The 25,689-nt window shown below is 43.9% G+C and overlaps 1 protein-coding gene across 2 annotated transcripts in view; it reads left to right on the plus strand.

Moving 5' to 3' along the window:
- The window catches only part of LOC111866761 (steroid hormone receptor ERR1), a 183,547-nt gene that overhangs the window by 21,684 nt on the left and 136,174 nt on the right, over nucleotides 1-25,689 (plus strand). The window contains exon 2 of one of the 2 annotated variants that reach the window (XM_023856002.2): nucleotides 17,897-17,989. The gene's annotated coding sequence lies outside the window, so the exon portion shown is untranslated. The remainder of the gene's footprint in view (nucleotides 1-17,896; nucleotides 17,990-25,689) is intronic. The other variant, XM_023856003.2, reaches the window with a different exon arrangement.

Consider the following 25,689-nt stretch of genomic DNA (forward strand, 5'->3'; position numbering starts at 1 on the left):
AAACACTTGAATAAATGTTTCTTGAATTCCGGAAACGACGAACTGGATCTTAATGCGGTGGGATGTCGGTTCATTTTTCGTAGCCGTAATGTAGTATTACTAGACATTTTAGGATTTCCCTGGAACACGGTGTCTGTATGTGTCCCCCGATTCAACTATAGATGGCAATACTTTAAGCACAAATTGATGTCACTGCATTTGAAGTGTCTCCGTCTTGATAATTTTTGGCCTTAGTAATACTGTGATACCCATGCGACCTTCTGAGTTCATGGAAACAGAAGCATCGTTGAAGCTAACAGTCATGAAGTACTTTATAGTGATTGGTAGATCTACTCAGAGAGTCTGCCACTTTTGTCGACCTACCTTTTTGGGGATATTGAGACTGACAAACTTTTACGGCCGCTGGTAATACTGTGGCCTAAAGAATAGCAACTATGGTTGAAGTACTCGAGAACCATAACATTTGTTGCATGTTTCTAGGCAACGACCGCGAAATAAGCAAGTACACAAATGCCGTTGCTAAGTTACGGCTACAAAGACAAGCACATTTCCGCGAACGCAACTGTTGGATACAACAATAATGGGAGGCGATGTTTTCTACGTTGTCCTTGCTCTGTCGGTTATAGTCGGGAGTTGCTGTAGCTGAGGCCGGGGACAGTACGGAACCCAGAGGAAGGGAACCTCCGCCGATGGAAGCCCTCGTCAGAAGACTGAGAGACACAGTAGCCTGACAAGACTTTCAGTGCGTGCTCTAGTGAAGTGTAAAGCGTGTGACTGAGCAATAGCGCTATAGTTAGTTGTAGTCACGAGCTGTATGTATAAGTGTGCAGTAAATCCGTTTACCGATCCAAACCTCGTCTATAGTCACTCCTACACGTGACAGTATTTTTCTTCGTTAATGATGACTTCTTTTGTAGACTGTAGCACTAACCGATGCAGCTGAGCCAATGTTAAACCCACTAATCCAGTGTTATTTAACTGGTGTCCCGCTACATTTTGAATTCGCATTCTTCTTTGTCACGTTTCACAGTAGTTCGGATCTGGGATAGCGTATTCGGTATAGAGACTGGCTACCGGCTGGACGACCAAGGGGTCAGAGTTCGAATTCCGGTAGAATTTTCTCTCCTCCATGTCGTTCAGACCGGCTCTGGGATCCACCCTACTTCCTCTCCATGTGGTACTGGGGGCTTTTTCCCCGGGGGTGAAGCTGACCACGCACATCGGCTAGTGCCGAGTTCAAGAAAATGTGGATCTCTACATCCATTTCCCATACACCTTCATGGCAGAGTGCTTAATTACTTCAACACAGGGGCGTCTTTACCTCTTACCTTCACAATAGTTCACAAAGTGATAATACCAATGAGAGTGCTCTTAGCCCTGTTTTGCCATCTCATTGTCCTGTTCTGTCGTGTTTTGTCAGATTGTTTCTGCCTCATTATTTTTCTCGATTATGTTTTGAGAATGACAGTTCTTAATTTTAATATCTGACTTTTTTGTCTTTTTTTTTTTTTTTNTTTTTTTGTAGTCCGGTTTCGTGTTCGATATAGATTGTCAGTCAATTTTTTCTGCGGAACGCAATGCATACTACCAAAAGAGCACCCGCATGTAAACGAAACTCACAACTAAGCATGAAACAGAATAGGGATATACGCAGTGCCTACATACATATGCATCTTTATAAAAATATATGATTTGGTGTGTCGCGAGATGGTGAACTGCTTTTTAGTGCTTGGCTCAGTACATTTTGAGCTTCGGTTCGTTTTGGAGCGTAAATTTTTCATTGTAGTTTCTGGTTTTGCCTGTAATATTCTGTTTTTTACGGTGTTCTCATATGAAGCTTGTTGATATTGGCGTTTTGTAGTTGCGATTGCGTCGCCTAGATGGCAGCTGCATATAAGAGTGTGCTTCACAGGGCCGGATGGGCATTGCCTAGTTTTTTTTTGTTTACAATTATTTTTCGCAATAAAAAATTAAAAAAAAAACATTTCTGATCAGACACGGTTATCAGTTGGTAGAGAGGTATGGAACGCAATGATGGATTTAGTGATTTGAAGATCCTTTGTAAAGGTTTGTTGCGATGGTAGATTCATTACAGCTATATTATATTGTGTATTCAGAGTTGCCTCTACACCGTTTTGTAAATGACTGGTTGTCATTGTACATAATGAATGGTAATTAAGTCTATTACTTTTAAATTACTAATTTTAGGAAATTTATAATTAACAACAAATAACAGCAGTATATAAATCTGTAAGAGAGCGAAGGATTTCTCTACGTTGCAGAGTGCTCCATCATCACAGACTTTATGGTCGAGCATGGCTTTGTTTCGAAATGCGGAATGTGCTTTCGTGACCGAGTTTAACAGTTGAATGTCTGTGTTTGTGTTTCATTGCCTTAAATGAAATGAAAGCACGCGATAGCCTAGTTGGTTGAGGCACTGTGCTAGAAGCCGGAATGTCGCGGGTTCGATTCCCGATGAGGTCATTGGATTTTTCAGTTGACCTAATCCTTCCAGTCCCAGTGTGGCTCTGGGGTCGACTCAGCCTCTAACAGAAATGAATACCAGGAATCTTCCTGGATGTTAAAGGGCGCGTAAGGCTGACATCCTCACCGTCATGTATGAACCAGGTGGGAGCCTCGACGTCTCACAACCCTATGGGCTCCGACGGTCTGTTACAGGGATAGCTTTACCTTTACCTCAAATGAAACAGAAGTCAAGCAAATAGGTTTGGTCATTAAGAACATACTGTGTAGGATTTGAGGTTCTCACAGCGGTGGTTATGAACAGTTCTATCTTATGGGATATGACGCCATGTAGACCGTTGATAGCCGAAGTTTCGGAGGAAAATATGGCCTCCGTTTTCAGGGTCTAACATTAAGCCGGTTTGGTTGGCTGTCAACGGACTACACAGCGTTGTATCCCAGAATAAAGAACCCTTCATGTGCACATCCATTTACGGTCTATAGAACGAGACTTTATATTTTATATATGTACAGCAGAACAGATCCCTATAAAATAGTATTGCGCGTAGAGGTTTAGCCACGAACCCTGTAGATCTCCACCATAAAACTAATAGCAGGTTACTTATACAATTCTTAATCTTTGATATAATATATATTTTTGGCCTTTTTAAGGGAGGCTTGTCTAACTCTTTTTAACAGTTGTACTCTGATTTCTACCTCTCCAGAGGTCAGTTTCTTGAATACGAGCAAGAAGCTTTTTAAATCTTCTGCATATCGACGTTCCGATGAAGTAAACGCTAGGCGCATGTGTACTGTTGGTGGCGGGACTTCAAGGCGCTTGTCATTACATTCAGCAGTGTGTTAGAAGGAATGTTAGCGGCCTCCGTAGTCTAGAGGTAACGTTCCCACCTCATGACTCGTAGTACGCGGGTTCAAATACCCGGCGGAGGTCGTCGAATTTTTAAGGGCGGAAAAATTCAGGGAACAAGTCCTACGGGAGGGACTTTAAGCCGTGGGTCCCGTGTCGTAGCTTTACGGCACGTAAAAGAACCTCATATCTCCAAAGGAGGTCACTGAGCCAAATTACGGACGTTTCCCGCCCAACAGCAGTCTCTAATACCTCTGGTAGATGGGGGAAGGATTATAGATACCTCTCAGTTAGTAGAGCCGGTCTCGCTGGCCGGGCGGGACTGATGGTAAGCACCAGTACCGGTAGGATATAGAGATTGGTAGAAATCATAAAGGGAAGCACAATGGACAAATACAGGTCTAAGGGCATGGGGAAACCCACCCTCTCCAATAACTAACTAGCTAACTAGAAGGAATATTCTGAAACGTACGAATTTGGGCTTCTTTTGGTGGGGGGAAGTGATGTAGAATAAGACCAGATTATTAAAAAAGGCGAGATACAGTCATTATAGCGATGATCTACGGGCTGGACTGTCGGGGTTCGATTCCCGACAGGGGCAAAGAGATTTTTCTATTCTGAACAGCCTCCAGATTGGCTCTTACGCCTACCCAGGCTCCTGTCCAATGGATACCGGGGCGTTTTCCCGGGCGTAAAGCGGCCGGGGCGTGAAGCTGACTACTAACCTCTATTTAATGCCGGAATTAAGAATGGTGAAGCTATGCCTCCATTTCCACATACATCTTAATGGCGTCGTGCTTATTTAGTTAAATACAGGAGCAACTTTACCTTTTACCTTCACATTCTAGTTCAAAATAATTCTCAGCAGCCAGAAAGATAAATTTCTCTTACGTAATTTCCAATGTCCAAAACGGGTGTTGAAGCACTGGCAGATCTAAAAGTTACATTGACCCTGATCTCGAAGCCTCCACAGTGCTTGCTGCGAAAATGGAGGCTTAATGTACTTCAGAAACGTCGGCAACACTGCAATTCGATACGGTGGAGATACCAAGGCGCAGGATCAACATAAACTATGAACGACCTTGAAAGCCTAAAGTCGGTATAGATGTATTTGTCGGGAAGGTGTGAGAAATCCCACGTAAATCTTGAAGATAACCATTCACCTGTTTTTATTTCTCGTGGAGAACATGCCTTGTATTGCGCGGAAGCCAGAAGTAACTGGAAAGAAACAAATTGATGTTGATAATGAATGAAGTGTTATTGTGTCCCAAAAGTTGCGTACCTAGACTGTGAAGCGTTTAAGTGTGATTATTTCCACTTGCGCCCAAATTTTTATTAGCAGCAGTTGGTAGCACTGTGGTTACGCTAGCAGTTGTTTCTGTCAGGTATTGTTTTATTGGTGTATTTATTAAATTTTCATTTGGCTGTAAATAAACTAGTTTTTCTCTAGAACATGAGTATAGTCTTGGTAAGGCGACTTTCAGGACACTGTGTGTTGAAGGGTGGTGTCAGTACATAAAGGGCTGTACGTGATTACTCACTTGTAAACACGGTAATGAACCTTCGGGCTACATACAATTCTGGGAAGTTCTTGAGTAGCTGCACAACTGGCGGCTTCTCGAGAAGGGCTCAGCTCTATGAAGTTATTTCCCTTTAATGTGGTACACATCCCCGGAAAGATGATCTTGTATGACCGAAACTTGTAGAGGTTTTAGCAACGTGTAACCAACACCAGGAAAGCTAGATTTACTTAAACGACAATTTACATTTCATTCTAATGTATTATTATTAATATTATTATTAGAGAGGGTGGGTTTCCCCATGCACTTAGACCAGTTATTGGTCCATTGTGCGTCCCCATTTAATTTCTACTGTCGCCATACCCTACCGGTACTGGTGCGTACTATCAGCCCCGTTCAGCCAACGAGGTCGGCCCTCGGTACCTGATATTTCCCCCATCTACCAGAGGCATTGGAAACTACTTGAGCGGGAAGTGTGTTGCCTAATTTTGCTCAGAGGTCTCATAGAGACATGAGGATCTTTTACGTGCCGTAAATCTACGACACGGGACCCACGGTCATTTTAATGTAGATGGTATATCAGAAAAATGAACTCTGTAGAAAGGAATTTTGATTCCTCAGCTGCTAGATACTCAGTACCAGTGCTTGAATGAGAGGGTTGGTGATGTATGTAAAATACGTAGCAAAGGATGCGTTGGACAGTGTCTGTTTCCCAATGCAGAGTACAGCTTTCCATCCTGTTCCACATTTGGGCGAACTCGTAATGGGTGAAGTCCCTCATTCCGATGAGGTTTTAAATTTTAGGCGAGTAATTTGACGAGCTATGCTACAAGCCGAAAGGTCGCGGGTTCAAGTCCCGATGAGGTCATTTTATTTTTTCACTTAACTTAATCCTTCCAGCCGCACTAGGCCCTGGGGTTTACTCAGCCTCTAACAGAAATGAGTACAAGGAATTAATTAAATAATTTTCCTGGGGAGTAAAGCGCGGCAGGCGCGTAAGTCTGACCTTACCGCCATCTTTGAGCCGATTGTCTAGATAATGTGGGACCCTCAACGTCTCACAACCCTATGGGCCTTCACGGCCTGGTACGGGGATAGCTTTACTTTACTTTAATTGCTTATTTTTCGCTCACTGATTTCGGCTGTTGTCTGACAGACATGTCGATCATCGCCGTGAATATGANGCCATGAAGGCCCATAAGGGCGTGTGAGAGGTCGAGACTCGCACATCTTGTAATCTTGTAGACAGTCGGCACACAGATGGGAGTAAGGTTGTCAGCATTACGCGCCCGCTGACTTTACCTCCCACGAATCTTCCTGGTACTCATTTCTGTCAGAGGCTGAGTCTACCTGAGGGACATAGTGCGGCTGAAAGTATTAGGAAAATTTAAAAAAAATTCAGTGACATCATCGGGACTCGAACCCGCGAACTCCCGGCTTGTAGCATAGTGCCTCAACCAACTACGCTAGCGCGTGCCCCCATATAATAATAATGTCAACGCAGTAAATGTATACAAAACTTTGGCCTGAATATCCGAAGAAAAGAAGCCCCTCGCGGTGCGCAGATGCGGATGCGGCCCTGTGAAGGGTCGGGACTTCAAACGGCAGTGTAGTAATTAAAATATTTCTCATGTGATTAAGATGTGGTAAGGTGGATTGGACTGAATTGGCTCAAGCTAGTCCATTTTAATTTACTGGATCTGAGGTTCTCATAGCGGTGGGTTTAAGAGTTCCGTCTTCTGGGATATATCACCGTGTAGTCCGTTGAAAGTTAACCGACGGTTCGGAGGAAGAAGTCGCTCCCATCTTCAGGGTATATGTGACACGTACCTCCGAAACATAGGTTGAATTTCAACAGAGTATACGGCGTTATGCATTAGATGTTAGAACTCTGCTTTTGTTTTGCCTGTATTGAACGTTCGATTTTGATCGTAGAGCGTATGTTAAGTTGCTCTAATTGTTCGCTTGACGTAAAGAACGCCTCTTGAAAGATGACTTGATGGAGGCTATGTTGCTGTGTGTTCATGCGCAGATGATCACATGGATAACATATTGACAGCCTTGTATTATAATTCAAGGACTTGTCGCGTGACAGAGAAATGACTGTTTTCAAGGATGCAGTGTTTTGAAAAAATTATCGCTGTGACTTGAACTTGTGACCTCCCTGTTCGATAAATTTGTAGTTTGATAGCAGTAACTTACAAAACATACAGAGTCCGTGTAAATATATATGTGTATTCGTAAAATATTGGGCTAGCATTTTTAAATATATAATTCTTGGACGTCATGTATGCTGATGAGTGAAAATGAATGAAACTGTAAAACTATGGCCCTGCTTCCGGTACTGTGGACCTGTTTCCGGTTGGGTGTTTCATCTCCGAGATCTTATTTCCTCTGGCTCTACGGCCCTTTGTTGGACCTTGGCTGGTTTTTTAGTTTCCTATACACAATCTATAGGACTCCTTGGACGGGGTATAAGCCCTTTGCAAGGCCGCTACCTACACACATGACAACACAAACAGAATAAACGCACAGAAACATCCATGCCTCGAGTGGGTTTCGAACACACGATCCCAGTGTTGGGGCGGGCGAAGACGGTTCATGCCGTAGACTGCGCGGCCACTGTGACCGGCCGTCTCCGAAATCACATATGTAATTATACGGAAGAGATTCAGTGTAGGAGTTCTACGCTAAAATTTGTAGGGTTATGCCTTGAATATAATTTTACACCACATCATAATCAAAATTTTCTATTTTAAGTTATTGAATGTAATCCTTTGTATATCGTTTATTCAAAGAATCCGTCCAGGTCCGAGACGTCTTATGTTTCGTAACAGGCTTTTTTTTTTTACGGCGAGGAGTAGTTAGCTCCACGCCCAACCTCTAAGCTGGAGGATCACCACTTGTCGGCTGTCCGCGACTACTTATTCAATACACTTGCAGCTACTCTCCATATCTGGAGGAGACAAAATTGATGAGCCTGCAATGAACAGTAAGAACAAGAACATTAGAGACCTGTATAGAGGAATAAATGGCTTTAAGAGGGGTTACCAACCTAGCAGTAACTTAGTGATGGATGAGAATGGTGATCTGCTTGCAGATTCCCACAACATTTTGAACAGGTAGAATAACTATTTCTCTCAGTAATTGAATGTACGTAGGGTCAGTGATGTTAGGCAGATAGAAATGCATACAGCGGAGAGGTTAATACCTGATGTAGCCCTTTTGCTATTGCAAAGTCGAAAAGGTATAAATCGCCAGATAGTGATCAAATTCCGGCAGAACTGATTCAACCACGAGGTGAAATATTATGTTCCATATTACAGTAAACATGTATTCCCGCAGCAACAAGAGATTCGTTTGTATAGCAGCGGGCGAAACCGAACTCTTCGACAAGGTGTTCCCTATTCAGCCCGAGTGCAGGATATAACAGACCAACTTCGGCAAGAGACCAGTTAGTTCGTATCCGACAGGAGACCAGTAGAGTTCCTATCCTACGAGAGCTAAGGACAGTTGAGCTCCGAGCAGAGCAGAAGACACTTCACCGAGATCAGCAGGGCGAGAGTGTATAACCCTGAAGAGGAAACGCCCGAAGATGTTATAAGTGCGAATAATTGTATTTGTGAGTGTAAAGAGTGCTTGTGCAATACACATGTTCGTTCAACTCCGAGACACAAGCAATTTTTTGTCGCGTTGCCTAGGAAACACGCGGCATATTATTATTATTATTATTATTATTATTATTATTATTATTATCATCGTCATCTTACGAGGGAGAGTCAGTAAATAGGTCATAAATGGAAGTAAAACTGCTGTAATTGATGCAGTAGGTTTTTTTATGTGTATCAGTAGGTAGCAGCAGAGATCAACTTCATGACAGACCAGATTGCAGACGCGTATGCACATGTTCAGAGACTGGTTTTAGTAGTCAACATGACGATCGTGCTGGAGGGTGTAATACCGAAGAGCAGCGTTCTGTTGTGCTTTTTTACGGACAAAAAGACATGATGAAAATGAATGTTTCCTGTTTATAATGGGAAGTGTTTGTCGTGTAAAGCGGTTCGCACCTTGGTCCTGAAACGTTGGAAAGACTTCGCTGATGACGAACAGATTGAAACGGAGGTGGGGAAGTGGTTGAGACGACAGCCAAAAGATTTCTATGCTGCGGATTTCGACGCACTGGAAAAGCGATGGGACAACCGTATCAGTGTTGGTGGAGGATATGTCGTGAAATGAAATATTTTTTCCGGTTTCGAATATCACATGTTTTACGTTTTATATCAATTTGTGACCTGTTTAATTGCTGTCTGTAATAGATCTGTCACGATGAAGTCGCGTTGTGTGCAGCTGACGACAGTAATGCAGTAATGAAATGTTGCGCAATAATAGACGTAACAGTAACAGACTTTCTTTGTGAATATGAACCCTTACAGCTGCTGGCAAACGTCTTCTCGATTAAAATGTTCATAAATTTTTAATTCGGTTAAGGGGGGGGGGTGGAGCCCAACTGGGTCCACTCGGGACGGCGGCCACTGATTGGCCTATTGTAGCCTTCCCCGGGTGATTATGAAGATGGAGAATTTGGTGGAATGAAGATTGGCAGGGCCGGTCACGGTAGCCGAGTGGTCTAAGGCATGCACTGTCTTCGCTCGCTTGGAAACCGGGATCGTGGGTTCGAATCCCACTCAGGGCACGGATGTTTAGTTTTGTGTGTGTGCGTTTTTCTGTGATTGCGTACAGGTAGAGGCCTTGCGACGAGCTGATCACCCGTCCAGGGAGTCCTACCGATTGTGTAAGATCTAGAAAAACCGAAGTGAACGGAGAAGTTCATGGAGGTAGGCCTAGGCCCACTGGGGCTGTAGTGCCAAGGAAAAAAAAATTGTCAGGGGAAACCGAAGTATTCGGAGAAAACCCGCGCCACTTTTCCCACCACAAATCCCACTTGACCATACCTGAGATCGAACCCGGGCCGCCGCGGTGGAAAGCCAGCGACTAACCGCTTGAGCTATGGCGCGGCCGAAAAGTGATAATAAACTGGTAGTTCACAATCTTCCATAGCTCGAGCTTAAAATCCGTCAGTTAAGTAGTTTCGTTTGAGGGAAAGAGACAGTAACTTCGCGTCTCGTACTGACGCCACATCCCGCTGAGGGGTGTGACGGGGTGGTCTTTAGAACGCGCAGGCGGGAACTGGCATTGAACTTGAAGCTCCACAGTTTACATTATATCTGTGTTGTGTGTTGGACGGTGTACGGTTTTATTTGCATTGCATGAACAGTTACGAACCTATTTGCTGCTCTGAGACGCCGTGACTCTTCTACATGTGATATGAATGCTCTTATTCTGACACCCAGCCCGGACAGCTGTTGCACCCAGACTACACTCTTGCAGCAGAAAATAGCGCCCCAGTAAGTCGGTGTACATAATACTAGATTTTTAAGAATATTTGCTTTTAAAGGAAGGTGTGTTCCTTACACTCTATGAGTTCTGTGTAATGCGTTCTGGTTTTGTTTCCTCATCTTAATACAGTAACCGGAGTTACTCCAGTCTGCGCAAGTAGCTTATAGAGTTATTGTGATGACAGTTTTCCCGTAATTGATATGAGCACATGTTTTAAGTTAAATGTTTTTTCTTTATATGGGATCATTGCGTTCTTCAGTTAATGATGTCACGTGGTTAAGAGCATGATATGGAAACAAGTCCAGTAAGGTAAAGGTAAAGTTGTCCCTGTGCTTAACTTAATTAAGCACTACGTCATGAAGGCATATTGGGGAGTGGATATATGGACGCACGTTATCTTGACCTTGTCACTAGTTGGAGGCGAGTGGTCAGCTTCACGGCCCGGCAGCTTTACTCTCGGGGAAAGAGTCCCCGGTACCTATTGGATAGGAGTTTGGGTGTACCCCACAGCCGTTCTGGACGACGTGGAGAAGAGAAAATTCTTGACCCTACCGAGACTCGAACTTTGACCCCTCGGTCGTTCAGTCCGTATCTAGTCGATATACCGACTACGCTATCCTGGCTTCGTGATACACTCGTACAAGGGTCAGTTTTGTGGCGCCCATACTTTTTGGGGTTCCGCTTGCTATATCGTCACAGTGGTTTCATTTCGCTGTTGTGTCACCTGTTGGAAAGGAGCCAGTGCACGTCACACAGAAATGCGGGCGCTACTCCAGAGTTATTTTCAGAGGGGGGGGGCGTTATTTGCAGTATTGTTTAACTTACCAGGGGTGGCCGGGAACCAGATGGGACCATTCTGAGCTGGGTGAGCGGTGAGTCGCGCAGGCTCGCTCGGAAGCCGGGACCGTGGGTTCGAATCCCACTCAGGGCATGGATATTTGGTATGTGTTTATTCATTATTTGTGTTGTCCTGTGTTTAGGTAGAAGCTTTGCGACGAGCTGATCACTCGTCAAAGGAGTCCTACCGTCTGTAAAATGATAGAAATGAAAAGAACACCCAAATATCGACACCGTTAGGTATAAGAAGAACGGATTAAGAATTTTTTTTTCCTTGGAACTACAGCCCCAGTGGGCCTAGGCCTACCTCCATGAACTTCTCCGTTCACTTCGGTTTTTCTAGATCTTACACATTCGGTAGGACTCCTTGGGCGGACGATCAGCTCGTCGCATGGCCTCTGTCTGTACACAAACACAGAAAAATGCACACACACACAAACTAAACATCCGTGCCCTGAGTGGGATTCGAACCCGCGATCCCGGTTTCCAAGCGAGCGAAGACAGTACATGCCTTAGACCGCTCGGCTACCGTGACCGGCAGTGTATAAGAATAATATATAAGAATTCAGTTCGTACCTCACAGGAAACAGATCCGAACCCACGATCCCGGTTTCCAAGCGAGCGAAGACAGTACATGCCTTAGACCGCTCGGCTACCGTGACCGGCAGTGTATAAGAATAATATATAAGAATTGAGTTCGTACCTCACAGGAAACAGATCCGAACCCACGGTCCCGGTTTCCAAGCGAGCGAAGATAGTACATGCCTCAGACCGCTCGGCTACCGTGACCGGCGTATGTAAGAATTACTAAATTTATTATCAGCTGTTAGCACTGACAGAACATATTTCATAGACATACCAGAATACGTAAATAATACAATAATTAATAATTAATTCCTTCCCATCATCTTAGACTCTGATCGGAGTTTTCAAGGTAAGCAGGGTCTGGAGTAGTTTCCAGTTTAGTTTCCCACACCCGTTTACAGGTATGCTAATTAAAGCATGTAAACATATGTACTGGAGACCCCGGAAATTGCATTTCCGCCAAAAAGTACATTTTCATTGTTTGTTTTCGCGATAGGGCCAACTCTACACTAAGAATATATATAAGAAGGTAACATCCAAAAAAGCTTACTTCTCCAGCCCTACACATCGTGTGTGCGTGCGTGCGTGCGCACGCCGGAGGGGGCATTAGTTTACGGGTTAGCGCTCTGGGCACCTTCGTGGATCACATAGTATCGAATGATACATCAGAATTTTTATTAAGTGCGTTATTATTATTGCTGCTGTTGTCCAAATACTTTGGTTTCGTTTGTCTTTGTGTGTACGTTTTGTTTCTTTTTGTTTACTCCTGCTCACTTTATAATTGGCATTTGGACTGTTAAGTTTGCACATAAATGAATTGAATTATTATTATTGGAAAGGATCTGCTGTTGTACCAGTATTTAAAAGAGGCAATCATGCCGCTGTGAGCAACTACAGGCCTATTTCTATTCTCAGTAATTTCTCTAAATTGTTTGAATTCATGATCATGTTTCGCATTATGCTAAATTTAATCTCAGTCAACATGGTTTTACCAGAAATAAATCTACAGTTACCAATTTGGTGACGTTTCTTGACATTTTTACGCCTGTTGCACGTGGTCATCGTCAAGCTGATGCCGTCTATTTTGATCTTTCAAATGCTTTTTACCTCGTCCGTCATAACATGCTCTTGCATAAACTAAGCTCCTTCGGATTCTCTGATGCTTATGTCAGCTGGTTTCGCACCTACTTAGCCAACAGACAGTCTCGGGTTCGCGTTTCTGGCGCTCTCTCCCTGCCTTTTCGTGTAACGTCCGGGGTGCCGCAAGGCTCTGTTCTGGGGCTTCTCTTTTTAATGTAATCATAAATGACCTATGCAACTCTGTTAACTACTGTAAACTTTTAATTTTTTGCCGATGATCTCAAAATTTTCCGCGTCATTAACTCACTACATGACTCCCTCTTACTTCAGTCTGACATCAGTTCCGTGAGTGGCTGGTGCATTGCTGACTCCAGGAGACATAATATTGCTAAAACGCATGTTGTGTCATACACAAGGAAAGCTGTTTTTTTAATTACGAATATCAGTTTTGTAATGCTATCATTACACGCACTAGCAGTATTAAGGACCTGGGTGTTTTCTTTGATTCAAAATTGTATTCTCACACACATGTCGATTACATATTTTCTGAATGCATAGCGACTAGCTACGGGCTGGACGACCGAAGGTTCGAAATTCGAGTCCCGGTAGGTTCAAGAATTTTTTCGAAGTCCAGACCGGTTCTGGGCTCACCCAGCCTCATATCCAGTGGATACCAAGGGCAATTTCCCCGGGGGCCAAAGTAGCAGGGACGTGAAGCTGACCACTCACCTCCAGCTAGTGGCGAGGTCAAGAAAATGCGGATCTGTACATCCACTCCCCCGCACGCCTTCATGGTATTGTGCTTAATTAGATAAGCACAGGGACAACTTTACCTTTTTACGATAGTTTGATTTTCTTCCATTAAGTTCACATCAAATTTCTTAAAAATCGGAAATTTTGTTCGAAAGATGAAATGGGGACATGGTCGGTATGTTGCACCTGCTCACATACCTAAACATTTTCTTTCCTCAGAAACTGTAAGAACATCGAGGAAGAGTGACGAGAGTCATATTATTGCTTTATCGTAGACTCAGAGTTGCTGTAGAATGGTTGAATATATCTGTTTCGTATTTAGGAGCCCACTTGTTAGATTGACGTATTTCGTGGTTTTAATCAATCCCTTAAAATATGTTGCGATGGCACCTCCCGAAAGATTACGACCACTTCCTTACACAACCTTTTCACGTCATCCCTCGCAGCCATGTACATAACCAGTGCAGTTACAAGCGTCGTCGAATATCCCAAAAATCATCAGTCAGTAATAATTCAACTTCGCCGTAGGCAGAATTTAATTTTTTTTTTTCCCGCTGGCCACCTCCAACCCGAGGCCAAATTTTGTTTATCCTTGAATTAGACGAGCTACAGGAAAGCTAGCCAAGAAAAAAAATAAAAGGAAGTTGACGATTAGCTTGCAAATGTGGGGCAATAAAACTGATTGAGATCTGGCACATCTTTGAAGTTCTATGCCCTTGTAAATAATATAAAAACAATCTGGAGCCTTCCTCCACAAAAACATGTAGCATCACTATTACGAAAATCAGTCGTTTAACTCTTTAGCACACTTCAACGGCCACGAAACGTCTAGCTGCTTGTTCTGTTAATCTGTGCAAGTGCCGTGAAATGTCACCGAATGATTGTCAAAGTGGATGAATTATACGCGTACGCAAGGTTCGTGATAATGTTGAGATCTTTTCACATATTTATTATACACAATCTGCAGAGTCTGCAATAAATATATATGTTCAATAAGTACTGGCTCGTGAATGAGTTGTGCCCAGTGGCGTAACTCATATACAATTTTTTGTTCATTCAGGTATCATTTTAATTCTTGTATTGGGGTTTTACTCAGGTCTGCCTGATAGAGTTAGGATGGTGTAAAGCGGCCTCCGTAGTCTAGGGGTAACGTTCCCACGTCATGACTCAAGGTACAAACCCGGCGGAGGTCGTGGGATTTTTAAGAGCGGAAAAATTCAGGGAACAAGTCCTCCGGGAGGTACTTTAAGCCGTGGGTCCCGTGTCATAGATTTACGGCACGTAAAAGATCCTCATGTCTCTAGGAGACCTCTGAGCAAAATTAGCCAACAGTTTCCCGCCCAAGTAGTTTCCAATGCCTCTGGTAGATAGGGGAAATATCAGGTACCGACGGCCGACCTCGTGGGCTGAACGGGACTGATAGCACGCACTAGTACCGGTAGGGTATGGCGACAGTAGAAATTAAAGGGGGACGCACAATGGACCAATAACTGGTCTAAGTGCATGGGGAAATCCACCCCCTCATAATAATAATAATAAAATAGGATGGTTTATCTTTTCAGTCTGTGTTAGTTTCGCTATTGTAAAAATTAAAAGATGTAAAATAAAAGAACAGCCACTTTGTTACTCACTGTTTGTGTCTACGGCCCTCTTAGAACATTGGCCTCCTTTATAACATGCGCATTCCTCTCTTTTCTTCTCTTCTCTTCTCTTGTATCACTCGTAAATCGGTCTCTTCATGTTCCAGCCATCTTAGTCTGGGCCTTATCGCTATTCTTCTACCCTATAATTCTTTATTTTTTTTATTTTGAATTAACTGAACATATTTGAAATAGCGAGACATATTTCATTACCCTTATAAGCGTTACTTAATAGTTTCCCTTAGTTATCCACCCTGCTTCCGACGTTAGATTTCTTAACATGTGTTTTCGAGGTGAGTGTTTATCATCACACAACCCTCAGAGTGGATTAGGAGCTACCTTTCAGCTATCCTCTATCTCCAGGAGCTTACACCCCCGCCGTCTTAACTGTCCAAATGATTGAGGCATGCAGGTCTCCCCACCACGCTGAGGCAGTAGTTCTGGGGAGGGGCAGTAAGCTTAACTTAATTTCTAAGATTTGAGGTGTTCACGGCGGTGACTATGAAGAAAGCAGGGAAGTGGTGCCTTGTAGATATTGTGTTAACCGACGTTTTGGAGGATCGTATAGCTTCCATCTTGAGGGTAGAAGAAAAAAGAAAAAAAAACCGGAAACGAATAACCATAACTTTGCACGAACTACGCAGAAAACACAGCCTCTCTTTTGTGATAAGGCGTGTTTACAGCGTCCGTGCATAACAACGCAAGTTACTTGATTATTGCTTGCATATTCGTTGCTGCGGGAATGTGTTTACGGAGCCGTCGCCTAGCAATGTACGTCTCTTCTGCCTTCACTATTCCAGCTTTCGGGCATCATGCCACAATACTGTAAAAAGTGATTCTGTAATCTGTATCGAGGACGAGGCATCAAACAGTGGGGTTGAGAGGTTTTTGTGCTTCGTATCAGTTCCTACAGGTTAGTGCTGCTAAATCAGACCAGTGCCGCCTGTGTCCACGTCCTTTTCCAATTCAAGGATACATAGTCTGAGCTACTGACAGTGTCCTTATGTAAACCGAAAATAAATAACGGAGAAGAATGGTGAGGTGGATAAGGCACATAGCGTCCCAGAATATGGAAGTTTGGACTGAGTTTCACTCTTTCAGATTGGGAGCCGAGGCAGGCGAGTGGGGCCCTGCTTTATTTGATTGAGCCTCGCCTGACTGTTTGTTAATGGCACAGCCTGGTTACCTGCCACCTTTAAACAGCCAAGTCATGTGGTCATTCAGTTAACCGCGTCATGAGCAGTCAGCGCGCTGTAGTGTATGGTAATCTCGGTTGGATCCATTCTTCATTTCATATGCGGCTTCAGCGAGTCGTGAGTTGTTTCCGATGAGTACAGAAGTCTCTGTAGTGTTTGACGGGAGCTGGAGAATACTGCATAATGAGGATGTTAATGACTTGTACTCTTCGCCTGTATAATTAGAATGATAAAGTCAAGGAGGGCCGGTCACGGTAGCCGAGCGGTCTAAGGCATGTCTTCGCTCGCTCGGAAGCCGGGATCGTGGGTTCGAATCCCACTCAGGGCATGGATGTTTGTGTGCATTTTTCTATGTTTGTGTACAGGTAGAGGCCTTGCGACGAGCTGATCAGCCGCCCAAGGAGTCCTACCGTATGCGTAAGATCTAGAAAAACCGAAGTGAACGGAGTTCATGGAGGTAGGCCTACGCCCACTGGGGCTGTAGTGCCAAGGAAAAGAAAAAGTCAAGGAGGATGGGCATTACATTTAGCACGTATGGGGAGAAGCCAGAAGGAAGGAGACCTCTAGGAACAAAGTCTGTATACAGAATGTCCCCAAAAACGTCTATCATGTTTCAGGAGGTTGGTAATTCGGTTCTTTTGAGTAAAAAAAAATTCCTATCGGCCAGAGTCCGATTCTCAACTTACAGAACTCCAAGTGAAGTACGCGTATGTACCGAACTGCCTGATCTAGAGATAACGCTATGGAGTTGTATTCGGCATATGCTTGGTTCGAATCTTGACCGGGGAACCGGCTAGCCTGACTGGGGCTTTTCTTGATTTTCTTAATCCCACCAATCAAACACCGAGATAGTGCTTGGATTAGGCCATGACCGCTTCCTTCGAAATCCTTTCCAATTCATGAATCATTCATGTAGCATCCTACCATCACGTGCTGTACAGTCTCGATACTGAAAGCGTTCTTAACTAACCTACCGACAGAAATAAGCGTGTTCCTCTGCAGACACATAGATATATGAGACTCAAAAATTATGGTCGTCCTACTTGTCAGAGTGAAAGTTCATTTACCATCCCTTTGGAGCCTTTAAAGTATTGTTATTGTAGCGTGTAGAACCGTTGCTATGCAACGACCGCGAGATGGGCGGATGTACCAGGGCCGTTTTTGGGAAACAGCTCGGTAAACAGGTTCCCGCGGCAACAGTGGAGGTACTGTTGGAAACGGTGTGTTTCTACTTGGTCCGTGCTGAGATGTTATGAGGAAGGGACAGTGCTAGTCAGTAGTAGTCAGTTGCGTACGGGAGTCTGTGAAGGAAGGACTTGAGCCCGGAGGTAGAGGAATAGCCATTACCAGGAAACGTCTAGTAAAAGACTCAGAACACTAGTCTGTGTGCTGTAGTGAACTTTAGAGTGTGGGAATAGCGATAGTGTTATAGCCATTTGTAGTGGTCAATATCCAAACCCCGTCTGTAGTCACACGTACTACGTGACATTATTATTGATGGACAAGGGTGTTGTTCTCCTTTTGTAACATTCTTGGTCCTTTCTCTTTTGTCTTTAGGATCATCGTGTGCGTGGAAGCGAGTGTTCTTGTTGGTTGCTTGTGAACTTCGAATGGGGGACCTTGATTGCTGATTTCTTTCCCGAAGGTACGGTAAGTGAAACTTTAGGTTTTGTTTTATGTAACCGTGTGCAGCAGAAGTACATAGCCTCTACACTAGATTCTTGACTTACGGAAGGGTTACGTTCAGAGCCCCGTTCAGAAGTCGAGTCGTTCTGAGCGGAAACGTGCTTTTATCCCCATAAGAAGTAAAGTCTTAATTCTGAAGGGGGCAGGCCAGATAATCTAATCCGTCAAGGTAGCAGTAGAAGGAGAAGTAGAAATAGAAGTAGTAGTAGTAGTAGTAGTAGTAGTAGTAGTAGTAGTAGTAGTAGTAGTAGTAGTAGTAGTAGTAGTAGTAGTAGTAAGAAAAGAAGAAAGGAGTAATGAAATGTATTTAGCAGTAGTTGAGTAGTATGTTTATGAACAAGGTCTTTTCTGCATATTGTGGAATGTCGACCCGTTGCTAGGCAACGACCACAAAATAAGCAACAATACACCAGCCATTGCTAAGTAATGACTTCGCAAACATGTATGTTTCCGCGGAAACGACGAATGCATAGAAATAGTGGAACGGTGTTTTCTGTGCAGTCCGTGGCGAGATGTTATAAGCAGGACAGTTAGTGAGAGTTGAGTTGAATTGAGTTAGGTGGTTGGTGAGTGAGTGGGTTAGAGGACTGCAGCGGTTCAGTGCTTGTGAGCTGTTGCTGTTAGAAGCTGGTAGCTGGGGCGCGGACACAGTTGGGGAACCAGAAGAAGGGGAACGTCCGCTGTTGGAAGCCGTTACCAGGAGACTGGTGAAGACATCCTGAGAAGACTTAAGTGTATGCTCTAGTGAACTGTAAAGTGTGTGAATTAGAGAAACGGTTATAATTACTTGTAGTCACGGATCTGTAAGGGTTCAGTAAATCCGCTTACAAATCCGAACCCCGTTAATAGTCACTTCAAACGCGTGGCAATATAATATTGTATGCAGTTTACCTTATATAAAGTGATATTGAAGAGTACGTTACACATCCACGGGCAAATGAGTAAAGATAAGTAAATAATCATCATTGGCAAAACAGCCCTTTTTGAGCCATAGTCTTCCTTAGAAGTATCTGCCAGACTTTTCTATTCCGTCATGTTTAAGACCATCCGGTTTTCATTTTTCTGGACTCGGCAACAGTATTTTTTACTGAGCATGACCTTCGGCCGGCTTCCAACCCCCAACCTGGAGGACCAGTTCTCTGTATTTATGTCCCCCAATGACAGGGTGTCCCAGTTATACCCCCAAGCACCGGATTCCCTTTTCGTCGCTTTCTACGACTCGCAGGGCTAAGGAATTCTAACCCGCCTCCACATGGGACATAGAACAGTAAATAAGTGAAAATAAAAAGGAACGGTGCCATTTGTACTCACAGATTTTCGTACGTCGAGCGTTCGTATGTCGAGGACCATTTGTACTTTCGTTGATCGTTCGAGAAAATCGTTAATGAAATGTGGCAAGTAGTTACTACCCTCGCTAGTATCAGGATGTGTTGTGGTGACTGATCTACGAGAAGAGCGCCTATTATCATAATGAATAGCAAAGAGTGGAAAGGCTTGGCACTCAGAGAATCGGAACGCATTACGTTTATTTTTCGATACCTTATTTGGCACTTTGTGTAACAGGCTGGTGTGTCTGCTTGTTGTAAACACAACTGTGTTGTCGCACAGTCATAATTCATTTGTCCTTGTATTTATTTGGATAGCTCACTTAGTATAGCAACGGGCTAAACTGCCGGGGTTCGATTCTCGGTAGGGACAAGATTTTTCTCTGTTTTACAGTGACCAGACCGGTCCTGAGACCCACTCAGTCTCCTATCGAATGCATACCCGCGACTCTTTCACCGGGGATAAAGCGGCTGGGGCGTGAAACTGACCCCTCACCTCCATCTAGTGCGAAAGTTGAGAATGGTGGAGCTGTACGTCCGTTCTCTCTATGTCTTCATGGCGTAATGTGTAATTGATTAAGCACAGGGAACATTTTTTTTTTGTTTACGTATTATTTACCATACAAAGAAAACGTTATGGATCAAGCACGGAAGCCGTCGACACAACGAAGTAAATTCAATTATAGTGCAATCAATTAAACTCATTAAAAGTATCGCTGTCTTAATCAGCTTCATTGTCTCATTTAACCACTGCATGTTTCGGTTTGTAAATAAATGAAATACGTTATTATTGAATTGCAAAGTTAAATATGTCCTTTTTGATTTGTTTCATTCTGGTCCGTCACACTAACAATTACAAATATAAATCACTCCGTCCAATGTGACCTGTAAGCTCTTTACCACATGAAAACTTAACACCCTTACATGTTTCGGTCTCTGTGGACCATCTTCAGAGGGCAAACATCACTACAAATAGGAAACCACCATCACATAAGTTGTTTAGACGTAAAGTACGTACACTTATATGCTACAATGCATAGTACACAAAATAGATATTTCACATTTTCCAAACACAGCTGTTTCCTGGGTATGTAAAGTTTTTTATAAAATTGTATAAAATTTCTTGATGCTAATTAAAAATTGTTTGGATTGTCAATAATTAAAATTCGTAAACCATGCAGGCTCGTGTTCGTCCTCCCATCGTCCCTCTTATATGGGGCAGATATTGTGCCACCTGTCTATCTTGATGTGGAGGTTCTTTANGAGACCGAAACATGTAAGGGTGTTAAGTTTTCATGTGGTAAAGAGCTTACAGGTCACATTGGACGGAGTGATTTATATTTGTAAATATATCCTATTTTACAATAAAGTATCGCAATAAACTCGTATATTAAGTGATGAAGCATAAGGTATAAATTATAACGGTTTTTCTTAAGTTATGAAAAGTGTCAAAATGGAATAAGCTAAAGTTGTCCTTGTACGTAATTAATTTGGTACCACGCCTCGGCCACTTTACCCACGAGGGAAGAGCGACCCGTACCCATTGTATAGGGGGCTGGGTTGGCCCCAGAGTTAGTCTGGACTACGTGGAGAAGAAAAAATTCTTCACCCTACCGGTACTCGAAATCCGGTCCCTCGGTCGTCCAGTTCGTAGGCACTGGCTCTACCGACTGCTCTATCCCGGCTCCCCGCTATAATAGGGAATATAATATTAATTCATATTCTGTACTCATTTGGCGTTCACGGTGAGCATTTAAAGTAGTATTGATTTTACTGCATTTTGCAATATCCAGAACTCGTTGCACACACATCTGCTTATAAGTACTGAAAGACAGTTCGCTGTAGTAAGCCTATTTAAGCACAATTCCGTGGAGAATACGCAGACTTGATGGGCATACCATAAACATAAAGCCGAGTTGGTTGGTTCAGCGGCAACGTTGCAGCCTTGCATTCTAGAGATACCTCTCTATTCAGAACTTTCTTTTCGCTTTACTCAGCCTCTCTAGGCAAGTGCTGAGATAGTATACTTCGATCATTTTCGTCTCCTTCCATATCCTTACCACATATTCATGATGCTATTACCATTTTGTTCCCTGTTTCTGTGTCGCATCTACAGCGTCATTAAATTGTTGGGTATGTTCATGTTATAAGTACTCGTACTTTATTGAATATTGTTACATAACGTTGGTAAAGGGTTTAAGATGCACAAACATAACCGTCCGCATTAGAATAATCGTGAAGGTCATCTGGTATATTAATTAATTATGAAGCACAAGATGGATGAGACATGCATTATCAAGCATTGACAACTTGAACTTCTATTTATTTGCAACTTAGTATTTCTCCAATTTTATTTTCGATAAACAGCATGTTGACACACTGTTACGAACTTTCATACCCCGCAGTGATGTATACAAAAGCGTAACAGGACGTGGACACTCATCCCCACAACAGGGGAGGAATACTGAGAGTGTGAAGCATGCTATTTGTGAAGACCATGGAGACTTTAGAAAGTGGGTCACGTGTAGAGGGGTACAAGTGACAAAATGACGGGTTCTAGTTCGGATGATTGGATTTATTAACAGCTTGGTTACACGCACTCTCTTAATTACACTCAGATTACAGCGCTATCGCTGAGTTACATACACCTCATAATCCACTGTTGCACGCACAGTCGCACATATAAAGTCTTCTAAATCACACTTGACATCCTCACGGGCGGCCTTCTGTATTCCTGGTTCCACTTCTCTTGCTTCCGCCACTCTCAGCTACTCTTAATTGCTATAGTCGAAGCCAAACTGAAGACTGACTACTTCTGACTGATCTCTTTGAAGGTCAAACACAAACTGACTCATCTCTTGTTGAAGCTGGAGTTATATAACCTCGTCTCGGACAGGCGGAAAAACGCAGCTTGCTTCACTGTTGCGTGACGCCGTGTGTACAGTGGCGTTGCTTGGCAACGCTGCCGAGAGTTGTTTACTGCTGCTCAGCAACTATAGAAACCAGTTACGTGATTGCTACCACTGTTGCGTGACGTCACAGCGTAGCGGGGAGGGGTGATTACCGAGCGTCACTTAGCGACGGACTGGTTGGGGGTATGTGACCCCTGCTTCCTGTTGCGCAATCCAAGCGTTCACAGCGTTGGGCCTAGCAACGCGCCGATTCAGCCCGCAACTTTCACGTTGCGCGCATGCCCCAAGGCCTCTGAGGCTGAACAGTTCCTGCATAGAGCTACAGCAAATGGACACACTGACGCTTTTTGATCATGGTTGAGTATATGCAAGTCCATGTGGAACTCATCTGTGCACTGAATTTGAGGGCTGGCATTGTCGACGCTTAGACAGTCTGTACTGAGCTTTGATTGTTGTTACTCGTCACATACTGTTAATCAACTTGTTGTACAGCATGCTCTAATATTCGTTGAGAGTTACCACCCACGGATTCGTACTCCCATTGCATCGCCCGGCTAGGGTACATCGATCCAAGGACAGCGCGGAGAGCTAGGCGACACTGCCCTCCTCTCCAGTAAACCCAGACACATGGATCGCATCATCAGGGAGGCGATTGAGATCGAACTGCATCCCAAAAATATGAACAGGGAAGATGACTTCTGAGCAAGTCATGGAAACCTCTCGTCTGATCCCTGAAAGATCATAGCAAGCCTCCATCACATGACAAACAGACCTGGGTTCTCCGCAGTTCCGTGCACACTACCTTTATCAGGGCACAAAATATGCCCTCCATGGGCACTCATCAGCCTCCATCCTGATGTCAAGGCTTCCTTCCGCTATCTTTGCTCCTTCATCCCCCCGCATGCCAGCGACCCACTCACTTGACCTCTCCCTGACACCACGACTTCCTGGAAAACACGCTCAGCAAAGTCTCCCCATTTCAGAGCCTCATGAACTCCTGTTCTTGTTTTCTATTGGTTCGCTCGGTGGTCATGTGAGAGCCCAGCGATTTTATCCTGTCACGCTGCGAGCCAATGGGAACTGAGTCACACTCTTCCATTTCCCTCCTTCCTATACACTGAGAAGTTTCCGGCCAAAACTATCCTGTTCCACTTTCTACTCCAAGTCGCAGAAGCCTGTAAAGGCTGTGATATGCACTCTACCATTCGACGTTTCAGCAGAGGAGATTTTCGATGGGTTGATAGACTTTGGCTTTTTCGTACTAAGCGTCAAACAGATGTCGGCCTCCCGTAGGTCACCTGTATGAGGAGTAGCTACAATCACTTACCTTTCCTTGTTCCTTGAAACGTTACCCAGGGCACCGAAATCACAGGAAACCTTCAGACTGACAAACCTTTGTCACGTTGCAATCATGGTAGAGGCGTCCAAAGCTCAGAATGGCCTTACATTTTGTTATAAATGCCAAAAGTTCGGCCATATCTGTGCTAACTGCATACAACCTCCCCGTTGCTTGAGGTGTGGGGGTGGTCACCTGCACAAAGAATGCTCGGGAAAAGGCAAGTTAACATCTAGATCAGCATACTGGAACTGCAAGCGCACGAGTCCAACTGCCGGGGCTGCAGCCACACGAAGGAAGAGGTGCACAAAAGGAAGTCTCAGACAGCACCCAAGACCACGACAGGAAGGGCGTTCTCTTCCAGTTCCACCACCCCAGGTCTGTCTTTCGCGGTGGTGCTGCGAAAGAGCCCGTAGCAACAGCAGTGTCAGGTTCAGCCACAGCGAAACAGCCGAGGATCCCGGAACCTTTGCAGCACCAACAACAAGAAGAAACAGTTCAGTCAATTTGGGGTCCTGATGTAAACAGTTTGCCTTTTGGACAACATGTCCAGAGTAGCAATTGTGGTACAGCAGATTATGACAGTTAGAGGTGGCAAAAATAGTAGTTGCCATTAGAACAGTTGTCTTAAATCTGATGAATCAAAATGGCCACTAGAGTTTATAGACCCCTCAACGTTGTAGCATTTTATGCGAGTGGCATTGGGAAGCAGCGCTGTGAGCTTAGTAAACAGCTGCCAGAACTGCATGTAGATGTTGCCCTGCTCTTAGAGACACTTTTGAAACCTCATGAGACGTTCTTTGTTCCAAATTAACATTTTTATCGAACTGACTGCTACCCTGTTAGAAAAGGTGGAACTGCCCTTGCAGTTCAGAAAGGCATCCCAACAACCATATAGAGCTCCTTTGTTTCAGTAGAAGCAACAGTGGTCTGCATATCTATTGGCAGCAGCGAAGTGCTACTTGCAGCTGGCTATCTCCAGGTCGTTCCTGGAGTGATGCGGACATCACTGAGCTCTTAAGCTTTAAACATAAGACCATTTTGGCAGGTGATCTGAATTCTAAACATCAATTTTTGGAATAGTGCAGTTTCAGACCCTAAAAGCGAGCAACTCTTGGCCTTAATTGTCTTGAACGAGTTCGAGATCAGCACCACAATGTGCCACTCATTCACCTACGGGAAATGGTGTCAGGTTAGATAGTGTGGTCCATCAGAATATCAGCGTGTCAGATATCATTGCTTCTGATATCCTGGATTCAGACCATCTACCAGCAGTATTCCACGTACTGGATCATGTCAGAACTAGGAATCTTTCAGAACCTGTTGAAACATTCACAGATTGGAACGGTTTCAGAGCCTCGCCTCTGATTTAATAACACCAAGAATCGAAATGAACCCGGAGGTGAGGTATAAATCGATACAACGGCGCGACTTTACAGCCTCTGTTGCTTCGGCATATCGTAAGTTCTCGTACAGAAAGGTACCCTCTCGGACCTAAACAACTATTAAGCTGGTTTAGATCGGTTGTTAAAATACAAGCAGAGGCTAAGAATATTATGGCATTAAAGCAGGGATGCACGGTTAACACGGCAGTTAATTTGATCGCGAAGTCATTCAGTCGAACGCCGTGAAACAAAAAGAGGTAACTGAGGTCATACCTCAGTATACATGGCCCATTGCGAATTCCACAATAAAGAAGGATGGACCAAAGACACCAACTGCTATTCCTAGTCCTTTAGGCTTTAAATTTCGTCCGTTAGAGAAAGCCAACGCAGTTGCTGACTGCTTGGAAAACCAGTTCACACACCATGACTTGTGTGAAGAAAACCATGAACGGAGAGGTGGAGGCTAGAGTTGTATCTCTGCTCGAAGCTCTAGGTAATAACCCCCCCCCACACACACACAAAATAATAAGACCTTATGACTTACAGAAGTTAATAAATTCTTCGAAACTGAGAAAGGCCTGTGGACTTGATGGCACTTGAAATGAATTCATCAGGCACCTTCCAAGAAGACCATTGGTAAATTTGACTCATTTGATTAATTATTGTCTCCGACTATCGAATTTTCCGACGCCTTGGAAGGAAGCAA

Source organism: Cryptotermes secundus, unplaced genomic scaffold (genome assembly GCF_002891405.2).
Source record: "Cryptotermes secundus unplaced genomic scaffold, Csec_1.0 scaffold213, whole genome shotgun sequence".
NCBI lineage: Eukaryota > Metazoa > Arthropoda > Insecta > Blattodea > Kalotermitidae > Cryptotermes > Cryptotermes secundus.